Raw genomic sequence first — 8,233 nt, 5'->3', positions numbered from 1 at the left:
CCTGGTAAAGGAAGCCTCTGAATTATATCCTTATTTAAGAAGTGTTCAGATATACCAATAATTTCAGAGTCAACATCTATAAGCAGTCCACTAACTTTATCTCTAATGCCTTGTATATTTTGATGAAATATACTAATTCCCTCATTAATCGGATACCTAAGCTTTGTCGAAAGTGGTTTCTTTGTTAGGGAGACTTCCCTTAAGCAGGAATACCTATCAGCTGACTTCAGTCTAAAAAAGGTACAGCTCTAACACTCACAACTACAGGAATTTTCCCATGAGTGATCCCACCACCCCCACCTATGCTGTCACCTATAAGCTTTGCCAACCTCCCCTTTCCATACCTGTTGAGGTGCAGGCCATGTCTAGTGAAACCCGTCCTGCTGATAGATTCCACCGACACCATTTGCCTTATTCTGCCTTCTGTCATCAGTGCACCCCCAAGTCTCACGTTATTACGCCTGACGGCTGTATTAAGATGAGGCCGATCGTGATGCTGAAACAGTCCCACGAAATGTACATTCGTGTTGCCAGTCTGAGTGGCTATCTTTTCCAGGTCATTATCTATGTCATACTCCCCATCCCTATCAACACTATTACCAGCCCCAACCACAATCACTACCTGATCGTCTTTAGTAAAATCCCTACATAGCCCCCCTATGTTAATAGTCACCTGAGCAAATCCTGCATTAGGCTTCACAATGCTAGTGACCTGGTACTCACTCCCCAACACTTCCTGCAACTGCTGGCCTACACCTCTACCATGAGAACTACCTAGCAGCAGAACCTTCTTATTTCTCTTAGACTTTGCAACTGTCCTAGCCACCGTAACTGCTGAAGTCTGCTGCATACTTCCTACATCTACAGCTACTAGAGATTCCTCTCCACTACTCTGACAGTTGGTCATATCTATTGCAAACACCAATAGTAAAACTATCTGAAAATCTCCTTCTCCTAGAAGATCTCTTGCCAACAGCCAGCTCCCATTCCCCAACCCCCTTCTCCCTCCTCATCCTTTCTAGCTCCTCCTGTGCATATTTCAATTGCACCTGAAGGGCACAGATCTTACGGTCCTGCTCCTCTATCACCTTACTCTTGCTACATAACCTGCAGTTCCAGGAGAGGATCTCACCAGAATGCCCACTGGCTTCCCTACTGCATTCCCCCCAGTGAAAATACTTCGAACAAGTCTCACACCGCAATCCACTACTCACAAACCTACGGAAAAGCCCACACTTCTCACTCATGGTAAAATTTTACAGTTATTTAAACAAGAAAACTACTTTATCTAAGTTCCGCTACTACAATAAGAAGATGTTAAAAACTGACTACAATAATCACAAACTTGCCTTACAAGGGAAGTAACTACTATTATTAACAGTATTAATCTGTGGTGTCACCGCCAGACACCACACTTGCTATGTGGTAGCCTTTAAATCGGCCGCGGTCCGTTAGTATACGTCGGACCCGCGTGTCGCCACTATCAGTGATTGCAGACCGAGCGCCGCCACACGGCAGGTCTAGAGACTTCCTAGCACTCGCCCAGTTGTACAGCCGACTTTGCTAGCGATGGTTCACTGACAAATTATGCTCTCATTTGCCGAGATGATAGTTAGCATAGCCTTCAGCTACGTCATTTGCTACGACCTAGCAAAGCGCCATTACCAGTTACCATTGATGCTGCAAAACATGTACCGTCAAGAGCGATGTTCACCATTTACGGATTAAAGTTAAGTATTCCAACAGCTACGTCCTTCTTTGCTAAAGTCTAACTTCCTTGCCCTGTTCCAGACCTCACGCCAGCCTGCGTAAGCTAAAACGCGTGCCTTTCGGCTTCCTCTCATAGTGGGTTGGCTCTCTTGCCAATCCACAACATAATCAACAACAAATGAGAATATAACAAAAGACTAATACAGAAAGAAAATCAAACGTCTAATGACACAGTAACGAAACTGAAAACAGTTCCCAAAAAGTACTTCTGACAATTATTTCACCAGAAAACACTAAGTACACCGGTTGAAGACTACTAAAGTTCCTAAATAAACCACTATACACAAACAATTAATTAGTACTTAGCTTTCGATGTGCCGCTACAGCTGCAACTGGTCAGCGCGGAATGTAAACACAGGTAAGAGGTTAAGTTGCTCGATACGAAACACTCACAATTATCAGGTCACAACACAAGAAAGGCAGAGGTGAATGAAAAACCCACTAAAAGTCACTTATATAGTAAATATTATCACAAAAACCGTTAAAATATGTACCTGAAACCTAAAAATATATAAAAACGTACAAGGGAACCTCCCCATCGCACCCCCCTCAGATTTAGTTATAAGTTGGCACAGTGGATGGGCCTTGAAAAACTGAACACAGATCAATCGAGAAAAGAGGAAGGAGTTATGTGGAACTGTGAAAAAATAAGCAAAATATACAAAATGAGTAGTCCATGTTCAAGACAGGCAACATCAAGGACAATGTAAGCGAAGGAGCGCCGTGGTCTCGTGGTTAGCGTGAGCAGCTGCAGAACGAAAGGTCCTTGGTTCAAGTCTTCTCTCGGGTGAAAAGTTTAATTCCTCATTTTCAGTTTATGTGACAATTTCTTATGTTTTCATCACTTTTTGGGAGTGATTATCACATCCACAAGAAAACCTAAATCGGGCAAGGTAGAAGAACCTTTTTACCCATTCGCCAAGTGCACAAGTTAGGTGGGATGACAACATATTCCCGTCACGTGACGCACATGCCGTAACCAGTGTCGTATAGAACGTATCAGACGTGCTTTCCTGTGGATCGGTTGACATATGAACTTGCAATCAAAAGTTTTCGATTCCCATTGGAGAGGCACGTCCTTTCGTCTACTAATCGCACGATCGCACGCTTTTGCGGTGCGGTCGCAAAGCACAGACACTAAACTTATTACAGTGAACAGAGACGTCAATGAACGAACGGACAGATCATAACTTTGCGAAAATAAATAAGGTAAAATTTTCACCCGAGGCAAGTCTTGAACCAAGGATCTCTCGTTCTGTAGCTGCTCACGCTAACCACGGGACCACGGTGCTCCTAACCTCCAATTGTCCTTGATGTTGCCTGTCCTGCACGTGGACTACTCAGTTTATATACTTTGCTTATTTTTTCATAGTTCCACACAACTTCTTCCTTTTTTCTTGATTGATCTGTGTTCAGTTTTTTAAGGCCTATCCACTGTGCCAACTTATAACTAAATCTGAAGGGGGTGCGATGGGGAGGTTGCCTTGTTAGAGAGCGATCTCACACGCAGTCACTCGCTTATGACGTCACACCAAAGATCCAATTCGGTGTCTGGTCTTTCGGGCTAAGTATAGAATTAAAATTGCCGGCTAGGATTATATAATATTGACGTGCGTAAACGTTGATGATGCGGGCGTTGTTAACAGTCACTGCATTTCCTCTACTGTTTTCAAGTTTTGCTATTTGTGTGGCACGGATGCCTTCTTCTTGAGAATGGCGGTTCCCAGCTCTGCGCCGATACCGGGGTTTGTTATGGCGTTGTACCCACGTATCTTTTCTAATTTAATATCTGTTACCTCCTGGAACAGTAGTACACCCACGTCAGCTGTCTATAAGAAAGTCTTGTCGATGTTGTAAATACAGGGAGCAGCGTATCTTATTAATGTTCAACGTAGCGATTTTGTAGGCTTGTGCTGCGTTCATATTGTCCTATTCATTACTGAAGTCAATATTCGTCATACGAAGTGCTGTCGGACGAAAATCCTTTTTCACATGTATGTTCCGGCAATGTCTGTCCTATTTCTCCAGTTTCATTCAATTCTTCATTTTGGTTCATTTCGTCCGATTCATCAGCCCAGTTTTTGTGTTGATTAGCTCTCGATGTCTCTTTTTCTGCATTTCTAGTCTCAGGGAAAACCTTGTATATATCGAAATTTGATAGCAGCTTCAATTTCTCGTGTGACGAATGGTCCGTTGACATGGGGCATGGGGATTTGGCTTGCATGAGGTCAGATGCCTGCATACTATGTTGCTGTTCATGCAGTTTGTTGCTCTGTATTGCTTTTTCTCGCAAAGGCGGTGCCAGTTGTTCAGCGCCCTTTTGAGCTAGTATCCTCTTTTTATGTTTCCTTGGAGGACTGACTCTTGGGGGGGTTTCAATGTTTTCCATTGCCTCTTCGGTTTCTTGCGCTCAGTCCTGTTCTCTGGCTAGTGGTGGGTCGGTTTCCTTGTGGTTTTCTGGAGTCTGGTCATTCTGAAGGACTAAAATCGGTTCCGGGGTTTGTTCTATTTGAACAGAGATATTTGGTTCTTCTTCTTGACTCCTTGGTTGTATTGTCACCGTCTAGTCGCTAACGCCCATTATCACTTCATTGTCACGAGCAGCATCATCCTGAGTAGCGTCAGGAGCGTGACGCGTATGGAGTTGTCCAGCGGCTGCCGTTACGTAAGTTAAAGGCAATGTTGACATGGCTGGGGGTCTCACTGCTTCGCTCGCAGGTAGCTGGGCCACTCGACGTTGTATACGCTGCGAGCGGACATGGCCTGTACCGCCGCAAGACGCGCAGGTTCTTGGCTGCCCATCATATATTACTATAGCCCGATAACCACAAATATTTATATACGACGATATGTGCTTGCGTAAATCAACTCGCAATTGCCTGATACCATTCGAGACCGGGAACTTGTGAGCAGCAGACCACTTTTCTGCAAAATTGCTAATTATTCTACTAGAAGGTATCAGATAGATTATATAATGGCAAGATAGAGATTTAGGAAGCAGGTTTTAAATTGTAAGACATTTCCAGGGGCAGATGTGGACTCCGACCACAATCTATTGTTTATGAACTGTCGATTAACACTGAAGAAACTGCAAAAAAGTGAGAGTTTAAGGAGATGGGACCTGGATAAACTGACTAAACCAAAGGTTGTACAGAGTTTCAGGGAGAGCATAATGGAACAATTGACAAGAATGGGGGAAAGAAATACAGTAGAAGAAGAATGGGTAGCTTTGGGGGATGAAGTAGTGAAGGCAGCAGAGGATCAAGTAGGTAAAAAGACGAGGGCTAGTAGAAATTCTTGGGTAACAGAAGAAATATTGAATTTAAGTGATGAAAGGAGAAAATATAAAAATGCACTAAATGAAGCAGGCAGAAAGGAATACAAACGTCTCAAAAATGAGATCGACAGGAAGTGCAAAATGGATAAGCATGGATGGCTAGATGGATGGATATGGTGTTATGGGCGCTCAACAGTGTAGTCTTTAGCGCCCGAACGGAAACAACAACGGACGAGTGTCACTAAAATGCAGCAAGTGCAAAAATAGGACTAAAATTAAATGTGACAGTCTACATAGGCAGTGTGCACGTCAACAGTAGCATAGTGGAAAGCAGCACATAAAGAGAAGAACTGCAAGGGAACGTAGAGGAAGGGGTTAAAATAAAACACATAGCACATGTTTGGAACTGGCCTATTACAAGAATAAAAAGGAATGGTCAGCCACTCGGCAACACACTAAAAATTCCAACCTAAAATTTTAGGTTGAAGCCCAGAAACAGCACAGTACTTTAAAACTTTTTTGACACTCGCCTCGTCATCGGCTAAAATCGAGGGCAGATCCCCACTAATATTAACTTCCGCCCTGACAGAACGGTATAAATCACACTCAACTAAAATGTGGCGTACAGTGATTCGTACGCCACAGGCATCACACAGCGGGGGTTCCTCTCGCCGTAGTAAGAAGGCATGCGTAAGAGGACAGTGCCCTATGCGTCACGCCTAGGTGACCGGCAGGAGGAACACCACGGCTTGATGGTGGGTTTCACCAACCGCAGCTTATTTTCCCTCACCGCCAGCCATTCCTCCTCCCACAGTTGCATATACTTCCGCCGCAGCACAGAAACGACACCTTGCAAAGGAATAGAACATTGTGTCACCTCCGGTAATCTGCAGGCGTCCTTGGCAGCTCTATCAGATTGTTCATTTCCCCGTATGCCCACATGCCCTGGCACCCAGCAAAAGGACACTTGCTTGCCCTATCGTTGGAGGATGTACAGTTGGTCGTAAATCAGCTGTTCCAACTTCTCCGCTGGGTACAGGTTCTGCAGTGACTGTAATGCGCTCAGTGAGTCAAAGCAAATTAGGAAGTGTTTGCCCTGAGTACACCGTATCTGCTCCAATGCCTTCAGGATCGCGTGAAGTTCTGCGGAGAAAACAGTGTATTCCTGGCGAAGGCGAATCCTGATGACACGTTCGGGGAACATTATTGAGCAGCCAAGAAAATCTCCCTGTTGGGATCCATCAGTGTAGACTACTGTAAAATCATGATGCCTATCTAAAATGGTAAAAAACAAAGATTTGAAAGTAAAATCTGATGTACTGTCTTTCTTAAAATTTGCCAAATCTAAAATCAGCCTAGGCCTCTGGAGGAGCCAAGGTGGATATCTGCTCCTACCTCGACGTGAAACATTAAAACCGGCCACACCCATCTCTAAAATGCAATCCTTTGCACGAATTCCATAGGGTCTTGTCGCTCGTTGGCGGTTACGAAAAAGCCTTTCCAGTGGAGGCCGAGCAACAGTGTGGTATGCAGGTGTGTATGGTGTGGATAATGTTTGATAGGCCTGGCGCACCATTAGTAGACGCCGCCGGAGGTGAAGTGGCGGTTCACCTGCCTCTGCACAGAGGATCGGCATGGGGCTCGTTCTGAACGCCCCAGTGGCCAACCGAATCCCCTAATGCTGCACCACATCCAACAGCTTCAAATAAGTGGGTCTTGCAGACCCATACACCGTGCATCCATAGTCAAGCCGGGACCGCACGAAGGCTCTGTAAAACCGGAGCGGACCAGTCCTGTCTGCTCCCCATGTGTGGTGACTAAGACATTTTAAAATAGACAGCGCCTTAAGAGACCGTTTTTTCAGTTCCTTAATGTGTGGCAGTCACGTAAGCTTAGAATCAAAAGTGAGGCCCAGAAACTTCACAGTGTCTTTAAAATTCAGAACGGTGTCCCTCATCCTCAACTCAGGCAAGTCAAAAATGGAACGAGAACTGTTAAAAAGAACACACACCGACTTATCAGTTGAAAACTGAAAACCACTCTTCTGTGCCCATTCATCCAAAAGTCGCAGAGTGAGTTGCAACTGACGAGTCGTCGTTGCAAGGCTTGAAGAAGAGCAAATTACAGAGAAATCATTCACACACAAGGAACGCTGCACAGGACTTTTCACAACAGAAGTAATACTATTAATAGCAATAGCAAAGACCGTCACACTTAAAACACTACCTTGAGGGACACCGTTCTCTTGTTCAAAGCGACTAGACAGTACGTCTCCGACTCGGTATCGAAAATAACGTGGCGACAGGAAGGACCGAATAAAATTGGGAAGACATACACGAAAACCCCATTCGTGGAGCTGCCTGATGATAAGATGCCTCCAAGTAGTGTCGTATGCCTTTCCAATGTCAAAAAATATTCCCAACAGGTGATGCTGGCGCAGGAAAGCCTGTTGTATAGCCGCCTCCAGGAGGGCCAGGTTATCAAAGGTGGAGCGATACCTCCTGAACCCACACTGAAAGCGACTAAGGAGCTGTCTGGATTCTAACAGCCAGACAAGGCGGCGGTTGACCATCCGCTCCAAGATCATTCCCATGCAGCTAGTGAGGGCAAGACTACGGTAGCTACCCGGGCACGTGCGGTATTTCCCAGGTTTTAAAAGAGGAATTAAAATTGCTTCACGCCACGAGTCGGGGAAGTGACCGGACATCCAAACAAGATCGAAAAGTCGGAGGAGGATTTCTTTATTTCTCCCTGTGAGGTGCCGCAGCATGCTATAGTGGATGCTATCCTGACCAGGGGATGTATCACGAGCCCCACATAATGCAGAATCCAGTTCCCACATGGAAAACGGGCAGTTGTACTCCTCTGTATTGGGTGAGCGGAAGTCAAAACTGCTCCCCTCAGCAGCCACTCTGTGGGGCTGGAAAGCTGGATTCTGACTGGCGGTTGCAGTAATAGCTGCAAAATGAGCCGCCATAGACTGGGCAATATCTTTTGGGGTCATTTGGAGAGTACCATTCCACATTATAGCAGCCATAGGGCACCTCCCACCTCTCCCAGAAATCCTCCTGATGGTCTCCCATACAATGGAACTTCGTGTAGAACGAGTAATGGTGTTCAGGAACTGCTGCCACGACCTCTTCTTGCTCTCTCGTATAATCCGACGACACTTTGCCCTCGCCAGCC

Source organism: Schistocerca americana, chromosome X (assembly GCF_021461395.2).
Source record: "Schistocerca americana isolate TAMUIC-IGC-003095 chromosome X, iqSchAmer2.1, whole genome shotgun sequence".
NCBI classification, from domain to species: domain Eukaryota; kingdom Metazoa; phylum Arthropoda; class Insecta; order Orthoptera; family Acrididae; genus Schistocerca; species Schistocerca americana.
Note: the sequence above shows the minus strand (reverse complement) of the source record.